Source organism: Eriocheir sinensis, unplaced genomic scaffold, assembly GCF_024679095.1.
Source record: "Eriocheir sinensis breed Jianghai 21 unplaced genomic scaffold, ASM2467909v1 Scaffold19, whole genome shotgun sequence".
Lineage (NCBI taxonomy): Eukaryota > Metazoa > Arthropoda > Malacostraca > Decapoda > Varunidae > Eriocheir > Eriocheir sinensis.
The window spans coordinates 55,409-65,937 of NW_026111294.1; the positions used below are offsets into that span (position 1 = coordinate 55,409).

The 10,529-nt window shown below is 41.1% G+C and overlaps 1 long non-coding RNA gene across 1 annotated transcript; it reads right to left on the bottom strand.

Annotated features, from left to right (window-relative positions):
* Positions 1-1,484: 1,484 nt before the first annotated feature.
* Positions 1,485-6,331, bottom strand: LOC126990688 (uncharacterized). The gene is made up of 3 exons (XR_007744641.1): positions 6,214-6,331; positions 2,407-2,528; positions 1,485-1,598 (listed from the first exon to the last, which is right to left on the bottom strand). It is a non-coding gene; the product is annotated as an uncharacterized LOC126990688 (long non-coding RNA).
* Positions 6,332-10,529: the final 4,198 nt, after the last annotated feature.

A 10,529-nucleotide genomic window follows, 5' to 3' on the forward strand; every position in this document is an offset into this window, starting at 1 on the left:
CATTCGCATCGGCATTTGTTTACTCAAGTCAGATTCGCCGCTCACGTGATCGGTATTTGTTTACTCATTATTGTTACAATTTTATGCTTGTGTGATGCAGAATTTTCTCAGGAAGATGATGGTGGTCTCAGGTTTTCGTAAAAATTAATGATGGGGTCAGGAAACAGGGTGGGAGTGAGGTGTGTGAATCCGTCGGTTTGGGCAGACAATGAGGATGGGGCGTGGCCAAGGGTGAAGGCTATAGGAGTTGCCAACGAGTGATTTCCCCCCGCCTGTATGACGATACCTTCTCTATACTTGCCTTGTTTATACTACTGTAGTTGGTTCAACAAGAGCTGGCAGGGCTAATCCTTCAGGGATGAAATCACGGACTTGACATCATTGCTTGGGTGACGGTCTCTGCGCCACTTACTGGCTGTTGTTTACTAGATCCAACCTGCGGCAAATTCTGTTTGCCATGACATACCCTACTATCTCTCACTCTGTTACCGCTTTAAATCAACACTATTGGTAAAGAAATGTGGTTATTATTGTAATCACTCTTCCTTATGGCTGCTATTAGTTTATTACCCAAAAATAATGGGAACATATTGCAGGATTAATGATAGCATGATGAAAGAAAAGAGAAGGTTCTTGCCTTAGGCCAGTGTTAACGTTATGGCTACGTACCATCACTACACATTATGACTAAGCCAGGACTAAATATATACCAAGAAATCTTACAATAAATGAGTTAGCGAATGACATTGTGGAGACTGTAGTCAGGCACTAGCACAAAAAGTTCCTAATAAAAAAAAGTCTAGCCTTAACAGTCGCTTCCGTAACTGGATATTGTCCGATTACATGTTGTTTCAACTCAGTTTTGTTATGAATGTCATTTCAGACTTATTGATAATAGTTCAAAAGGTACATATTTATCAATAAAGATATTATTGCATTAGTTTTTATCGGTGCGATCTGTCACCTTACAGTTCAAAGAGGGTTTTGGCTGGAAAACAAAGTCAATTTTATGTACGTTAGAGCAAGTTAAATATTGGCCAATGAGCACGCAATACCATCACCCAAGCAGTGACGCTAAGTCTGCGAGTCCATCCTTGAAAGATTAGTCCCACCAGCTCTTGTGGAACCGACTATAGTTAAATACAGCTTGGTAAACACAAACATACACACAAAAAAATATTATAAAGCTTTTGTTTACCGTATAATATGATGCAGAAGGCATACCACGTAAAAAGAAATGCCCTGATGGGTGAAGAGCAGTCAGGCATCAAGTTTCCTTGGAGCACAAGAGTACGGAAGATGTTGAAACAATATTTGGATAGTGTTCTTTCCGGCATCTGTGTCCGATCACATGTCTTTTTATATGAGCAAGTTGCCACACTACTAACCATATTTATGTCACATGATGCATTCATTGTTTTGCATATTGAAAGTGATACTACTTGAGCAGAGCAGAGGGCAGGAAGCTGATCCAGGTCTGCCTTCGGAGGGGTGGTACAGGGAGGAGGCACGGCAGTGGTGCAGCAGTCATGGCCAAGACTCAACAGGAAGCTCAGGATGCCCATCAGTAGAGTGACCATGAACAGCACCGCCCACAGCTATTGAGGGAAAAGACATGACCTCACACTGACTCGCACTGACACTTTGCAGCCTTGGACTGTTTAGTTCTTATCTATTAGCTTTGAGGTAAATGATCAATATTATTAATACTAGTAGTAAGCTCTTTAAGGATATCTGTAATGGAATGAAGTAATACTTGTTCACAGTTCAGTTACTTTTGAGTGATGGTGAAGATGATGAAATTTGTGGTGATGATGATGATGATGGTAGTGCTGGTGCAGGTGTTGATTTGACTATTTAGAATGAGGAGGGATAACGATGATGGTGATGATGATAGTGATGACAATGATGATGGTAGTGTTGGTGCAGGTGTTGATTTGACTATTTAGAATAAGGAGGGATAACGATGATGGTGATGATGATAATGATGACAATGATGATGGTAGTGCTGGTGCAGATGTAAATTTGATATGTTTCAAGAGTGAAGGGGGGATGATGATGATGATGATGGTGGTGGTGAAGGTGACGATTCAACTTCTTAAAACTCACAGGCAATAATGATGATGATGATGATGGTGCAGGTGATCATTTGACTCCTTAGAGTAAATGAGTTAGCCCGGTGGCAGCGGGGATCATGTTTCTTAAAGGTCCCTCTAAGCGAGAAAAATGAGGAAAAAATCATCCCTCACACAAACCATTTCATAATACATATCAAAGCATTTGTGATCAGATTATGTATCATCTATTTTGGGGGGTTTATATCATGGCACAAATTTGGCCCGTCGCTGCTACACGGTAAAGCCACAACTTTGGCCCGTCCCTGCTACCGGGTTAACATCTGCTTACCGCCAGAGAAAAGGGTGAGAAGACCGCCAATAACTTCTCCTGCTCTTTAGGTGCACGAGAGATGAGTGCTGTTCCCTCCTGCACATACGGCTGCGTGAAGTCCACCACAGTCGTCCGCAGCTCTGGTAATGAAACGGCCAATGAAACTTTTGTGTATGCGTGTGTGTGTGTGTGTGTGTGTGTGTGTGTGTGTGTGTGTGTGTGGTGGTGGGTGGAGGGGCATGGTTGTCAATTACCAATATCACACAAAATTCCCTAAATTCAAACTGCCTTTTTTTTATCTATGTTTGCCCTTGAGCTATTTCCTTTACTGTAAAAAGAAGTAAATAAATGAAATGAAATAAAATAAAATGAAAGATCTAAAAATTCCAATTGTCCAAGTTCTGGAAATCCAGAAAAAAAACACATTCTTTAAATCAGAAAGTTATGGTACGAACCATAATCGTCTGGTCAGAAATGCAGGAAATAAAATTAAGAACTTACGGTTGAAGTTTAATGCTTTTTTTTTGTCCTTTATAGTCCGCACCATAATCGTCTGGTCGGAAATGCAGGAAATAAAATGAAGAGCTTACAGACGAAGTTTAATGCTCTTTTTTTTTTTTTTTCCTTTGGTGTGGGTTTCATGACTAACTTTCGAAATCTTCCTTAAAACATTATACTCAACATTAAGGACATATTACAAGTTGAATAGGAGAAGTTTGGGGTCCCTACAGAGTTCAGTTTCGGGGCTGTATTACAGGTCGAGTCCGAGGGGCTGTATTACAAGTGGAATCCGAGGGGGTGTATTACAAGTCGAGTCCGAGGGGCTGTATTACAAGTCGAGTCCGAGAAGTTTTGGGTCCCTACAGTGTTCGCTTTCGGGGTTGTATTACAAGTTGAACGTGAGAAGTTTGGGGTCCCTACAGAATTCGCTTTCAGGGCTGTATTACAAGTCGAATCTGGGAAGTTTTGGGTCCCTACAGAGTACGTTCGGTTTCGGGGTGGTATTACAATTCAAATCCAAGAAGTTTCGGGTCCCTAAAGAGTTTGGGAAGAATATCTCTGTAGGGACCCAAAACTTCTCGGATTTGACTTGTAATACAGCCCTAAGGATTTAATAGTCCCCCGTGATGCCCTGCTAGTTTCAGAAAATTTGGGATAAAAAATGGATTGGCACCTGGCAACTCAACCCGCAAGAAATGTTGAGAGCGGCGACTAGCGGGCTTTTTTTGTACTCTTTTTGTCGCCCTTGTAATAAAGAAAGAGCAATTTTATACCCGATGGAACACAAATGAACAGGGCCATGAATGACTAGACGAGATTATGGAACCAATTAAAACAGGTCAGTCTGGTTCAGTGAAAATGTCGTGACTCGTGTAAACTAAACAGAGAATGCATGACAGCACATAATCAAAGGACTGACACGCAAAGGAATCAAGAAGAAAACAAACATAGGTGTAATTCCAAATTATCTAAAAAAAAAAAAAAAAATCCTGAGTCATTATTGTAACTAAATTATTATTATTATTATTATTATTATTATTATTATTATTATTATTATTATTATTATTATTATTATCATCACCATCATCACTATTATTATTGATCACTAATATTATTATCATTTATTATTACTTTTATTATTATTATTATTATTATTATCATTATTATTATTATAATTATTATTAGTATTATTGTTACCTCCGCCAATGAAGTTGGAGGAGGTTATATTTTCGATCCGGTCAGTATGTTTATTTGTTTGTTTGTTTGTTCGTTAACAGTCTCCTGTGCACAATTTTGCGGATATCTCAACCAATTTTTCAGGGAAGCTTCGTGTCCATCCAGAATAGAACCCATTAAATATTTGATGTCAAAGGTCAAAGGTCAAGGTCAAGGTTGCACAAAACGACAGATTGGCCATAACTTCGGTTCTCGTCATCGTAGAGACTTCAGACTAGGTTCAAATTTTAGCTCATGGAAAGATGCAGCTTGCAGGGCCTTGACCTTGACCTTTGACCTTGACCTCGAAAAGTTTGCCCAAGGTCAAAGTTCCAAAAAAATAGAATTTCATCAAATTTCGAAACAAATTCTTTTATATGATGCATCTTGCATGTCCTTGACCTTGACCTTTGACCTTGACCTCGAAAAGTTCATCCAAGGTCAAAGTTTCCTCAAAAATATAATTTCATCAAATTTCGAAACAAATGCTTCCATATGATGCATAGGATCACAGTTGATGCCCATACCATTTTTCATGACGATCTTTGGCGGAGGTGTGCACTCTCCGAGTGCTATGCGTCTAGTTATTATTATTATTATTATTATTATTATTATTATTATTATTATTATTATTATTATTATTATTATTAATACTACTATACCAAGTTTACTTTAGCTAGACTCCTGGCGCCTAGGAAGGATGGTAAAGTTGCAGCTGATTGGCTGCACCGCTCTCTCGCACACAATCATGCCGGACCACATCTTGCATGCTCGAGTGAGACATGTTTTTTTTATTATATGCCATAGCTCACCTCATACACGAGATAGCCAGTTTTGTTTGACACCATAAGACTCAGCAGTGACTGTAGAATCAAAATTTTTAAATAAATCTTGATTCTACAGTCACTGCAGAAACTGATTGTGTCAAGCTACCAACCAACCTGCCTAGGTGCCAGAATCTAACAAATAAACCTGGTATAGCAACAGCAGCATTTCTATTATCATTATGTTTTATCATTATCATCACACAGGGATATGAGGAGATTACAAGAGGGCCAGACAGCCGACACTAGGCAGCTCTTGAAGACAGGTCATTCATGAAATTCCCTTCCCATTATCTTCTTAACCCCTGGACAGCGGATTTCGTACAAGAAGACATCACCAAGCTACAGGAATGGAACAAAAAGTGGCTGCTACAATTCAATGAAAAAAAATGTAAAGTCCTGCACCTTGGGAGGGGATATCCAGCATATCAATACCACATGGGAAACACTCCACTATCTACCACAGAGGAAGTATATTATGTTACCAGGCTACCAGTGAAAGCCAAATTCGTGCCAATCGCAGCCGATGGGTAAATGCTTTCAACTGTCTTTGCCTCAGCTACATCCCTGCTTAGTTTGATCCACTGGCGCCACTATAAAAATTGCCTGCGCCATGATGGGCTTAGACCGACCACCAGGCCCCTGAAGAAAGATGAAAAAAAAAAAACTCATCCACCGGCCTGAGCATGAACCAATTCTTGCCTACTTCCTTCCTCAACATGAACTTATCCAATTAATACTCATTGCTCCTTGTTCTTGTCACAACAATAATAATAATAAATAAAACAATAATAATGGTAATAATAATAATTATAATAATAGTAGTAATAATAATAATAGTAGTAATAATAATAATAATAATAATAATAATAATAATAATAATAATAATAAGGCGATTTGATCCTTTTCACTTTTTTGGAGGGGGGGGGGGGGAGATTGAGTTAAAGGGTTTTTTTACCCCTGCTGTAAAATTAAGGATACTGTGTGGCATATTTTTTTTTTCAGTTACTGAATAAAAGTAAATGTGTGAGAAAGTGGAATACTACTGTCAGGCACCACACAGTACCACCAAGATAAGGCTGCGACTGATACTGAATATCCTCCAACTAGTGGAGCCTGTTCAGCCCACAGTAATGACAGTAGTATTCTATTTCGTTACACTTGCGATTATAACAACCTCACAAAAATAATATATGAATCCTTAGTGGAGGAGGTTCATGTCGTCATTTAGCTTTTTTGTTTCTCACTTCTCTATGTTAGTATGTTAGTAATATGAATGAGTCACCTGTGATAGTGAGTTCATTGAGAGCGACGTGGGCCAGGCGATGCGCCACAAGACCTACCATACCATTCACACTCCCATTAGGCAGCGGGCTGCCCCACGCACGGTCCTCAGGCACCACCAGATGGATACTGGGTGGGGAGGCAGAAAGATGAAAGTATTACTGCCGATCAAGAATAAGAAGAGGACTTGAGCAGGTCAAATCATTTGAAGAAATGATAACATATGGAAGACTTTAAGTAACAGGGTAGTAACCCAGATATTGTAGAAAAGGTCAAGGCTACGTAACAAAGAAACAGATGGAGAGATGAAATCAGATTTTCGCCAAGGCAGGAGGGACTGAGAGATATTGTATGGGAAGTCACAGGTCTCAGGGAGGTTAGGACAAGTGAGGCTTGCATAGTATTGCCTGACAGACATATTTTGTAAATAAGAAGAAGCATAGAATTGGATTTTGAGTTTAAAGAAATCTAGCAGGGAATGTGGAAGATTTCTTCAGCACCAACGATAGAGTAGTGGGCATCATTATCAAGCGAACAAAATTACAAATTCAAAATACCTCAGGTATATGCACCAGCATTACTTTACATGGAAGTGTACGTGGAAGTGGTACTGAAAAGCGTAAAATCCAGGTCTCCTTTTTTTTGCAATAAAAGCAGCAGCTTCAGGTCGAAAAAGATAAAAACAAAAACGTATGCTAAGAAATGCTCCTATGAAAGGAAATAGAAATGAGTGGCCAAAAGTAAGGTCAATTTGGATGGAGAGATGTCTTGATACCAGAGGTGGGCAGGTGCGGTACTTAGTGCGGTAGTACCGCGTCACAAAAAAGTACCGCACTACCGCAAACTTTCTGAAAATACCGCACTACCGTGGACCACACTAAAAAATCCTGCGGTACTTTTGCGGTACTTAGAAAACCATCGAAGACATTTGCAGCGCGGCATGCTCACAGATATGTCTTTTTTTTATACAGTGAATCGGACTCAATCAGTCAATCGATATCAGTCATCAGAATCAGTGATTCAATCACTCTGACTTCTCAGTTATTGTTCAAAATTAGATAGTAAATAAATAACTCAAAGTAAATCTGTTTGTCACTCAACCCAAGGCGGTGCGCCATGACTGCCTCTGACGATGACTGTACATGGCAGTGTGCAACAGTACAAGCAAGCACTAACATGATCGCCGCTCAGTATCATGTCCCGTACAAAGTTTCTTTGATGCATAACATTAACATAGACCATAGTGCATACTATATATGTTTTTTTAACTTCATTGTAACTTCTCTATTTTATCATTCTCTCTCTCTCTCTCTCTCTCTCTCTCTCTCTCTCTCTCTCTCTCTCTCTCTCTCTCTCTCTCTCTCTCTCTCTCTCTCTCTCTCTCTCTCTCTCTCTCTCTGTTGAAACCTTGCAGGAGTTTATCCAGGCAAACTTCGTCGCCCCTGCTGCAAGTGACGCCTCATCACCCGCCGCACTTGCTCTCCATGCCCAGCCACCTTCCGAAGAAGACACGTCACAGGGGAACGGTAGAGCTGCATCTGACGCTGAAGGCTTCACCCCCGTGAGAGAAGGAGCCAGACCCGCCCCTAGAGCCATTTATCCTACTTATTGCACAACAGATTTGCCATACTGGAGGAGGAGGACGAGGAGCAGAGCACCTTCTTGGTCGGTGACTCTATGATTCGCCATCAGGTGGTTGAATTATGTGGAAGAGTCCCCCGCCGTAGGCGTAACTACTGTTATCCTGGAGTGGAGTTGACCACATCACAGCTGCCCTGGACGAGTTCTCCGTTGAGGCTTCTAATGACTCATTCTTTGTTCTCCATACAGGTATGAACGACGTCACCACGACCCGGTCTGAGGAACTGCTGGACAAGTACCGTAGGCCCATCCAGCAGTATGAGTCTAAATCCCCTAATATTTTGATTTCAGGAATTCTACCACGGACGTGGGATGAGAGTGACTTCTTCAGCAAGGCCTTCAGCCTCAAGAAGCGCTTACAGACTCTTTGCAGAGAGCTTGACGTTGAGTTCTTTAACGCCTGGGACAATTTCAACGACCAGAGTAAACTCTTCCACAGGGACGGAATGCATCTGTCCCCCATCGGGGCAGCCAGATTCGGAAGGCTCCTCAACGACGCAGTACGTGACATCCGATCAAAAAACGACTCTCAGCCACGTCCCTCCACCCCGCCCGTGTAAACAGACGCCAAGCATCGCAACAAACTCGTAACCTTGAACCCGACAGTGCCTCCACCTCTAATACCAAGCCTCAAGATAACCTAAGAGTCCCTAGTTTCAATGCGCGTAGCCTAAGAAACAAGTTTGATGAACTGAGATGTCTTGCTCTGACAGAAAATTGTAACGTAATTGCTATAACCGAAACGTTTATCGACACCACAAATATTGATTTAAATACAAAATACAACACAGATGGCTACAGACTCCTCAACAAAAATCGTGTAAACCGTAGAGGTGGTGGCGTCGCCCTTTTTGTCAAAAGCTATTTGCAACCCACAGTAACGTTGAATATTTGTGCTTGCGAGTAAACATTGCAAAGGTCAATTTAAATATATCTGTCACCTACAGGCTGTCGGGGCAATCACTCGATGTCGATCTTTAAATGTGTAGCGTTTTAAAGCAGTCACTTAATAACAGCGACTCACTGATATTAGGAGACTTTAACCTCCCCCATATCGACTGGGCGACACTGTCAGGTACAGAAGGCAAGTCACATAGAATGATCGAATTTTTAGAAGAAAATTATCTAAGCCAAATGGTTTCTGAACCAACTCAACCAACCCAAGATAACCTAGTCAGTAATGTCACGGTAGGAGAACACCTCGGTTCTTGCGATGATAAATTAGTGCTCGTCGACATTAGAGATCAAATATCAGTGACTGAAAATAAAGTAAAGGTGCCCAATTTCAAAAGAACGAACTTCGTAGAAATCCAACGAAAATGCAACTATCAGATGACGGTAATGTAGAGGACGCCTGGCTAAGCTTTAAAAATCATTTACTCACTCAGCAGAACACATTCGTCCCTTGGTGTGAGAAGTGAAGTAACACTAATAAAACCCCACCTTGGTTTAATAGCGAAATTAAACACTCAGTCAAGGAGAGAAAATTGTTTTTCAGACTAAAGAAAGAGCAAAGCACGCCCGAAAACATTAGACTTTATCATGATGCCAGGCGACGAGTAAAAAGAATAGTATGTCAGGCAGAGCGTAGATATGAAGAAACTATTGCAGCCAACTGTAAAAATAATCCGAAATCATTCTTCAGTTACATAAACAACATAAAGACGATCAGGAGTGGAATTGGATCCTTAACAAACAGCGACGGTGGGTACGCTATGTACGAGAAACTGCTCCCGTAGGATTTAGGTGCTAAAATTGATTTTTTTGCTTTTTCAGCTTCTGTAGAGACCAGACTGTCAGAATCCGAAGGGGTTCAAATTTTCCCTACCCTCCACTACCCTTGGGGGGTCATTTTCCCTTTGGGACCCCCCAAAATCGTCAGTGCGCCTATGCCGCTGAATTGATGAACAATTTTCATAATGTTAGTTTTGTTTTACAGGTTTCTCAGTGTGCCGAGTTTATTTATCACACTTTGAAAGCAATCGAACCACATCTAGGTCACTTTCTAGGTGTTAGGTCCTTTTTGACTCCCCCTCAAACTAAACGTCATTGCTCTTAAGTTTGTAATTCATTGACAAACGTTCCATCTTTTTTCAGATATGTGCATGATGTAGATATGGAGAAGATTCAAGGCTCACTAACAGATTGCTCACAACTGAAACTCTTGTGCTGGATGATGGTGAACTGCAAGTGCTAAGGAAGATGTCACAGGATATCAAAGTGTGTTTGATTTGCAAAGAGGGGGCATCCCCTGGCAAGAATCTACTAAATGATCCAAATATGCTAAAGGACCTTCTAAAGTGCTGCCAGGAGAGAGTGTCCCTAGGTCAAAGTGATATTCAGCACCTGACTGACCACTTGTCTGGCATGAATGAGCTGGAACTCAAATCTGTTTATTATCACAGCGAGTGCCGCAAACCCATCGTAAACAAGGGAATGATTGAACGACTCCGGGGAAAGCGATCCCGAACTGAATCTCCATACCCCAGTGCTAGTCGAGGACCTGGTCGCCCTTCAAGTGCAACAGGACTTGTGCGACCTAAACGTTCAAGGTCACTCCCAAAGGAGGAGGTGTGCATGTTTTCTTCCTGTGCTTTTTGCCCTGAGGGTGGATCAGAGCCGTTACACCGCGTACTTTCTGATGCAATGGGAATAACTCTGATTGAAGTGAAGCAG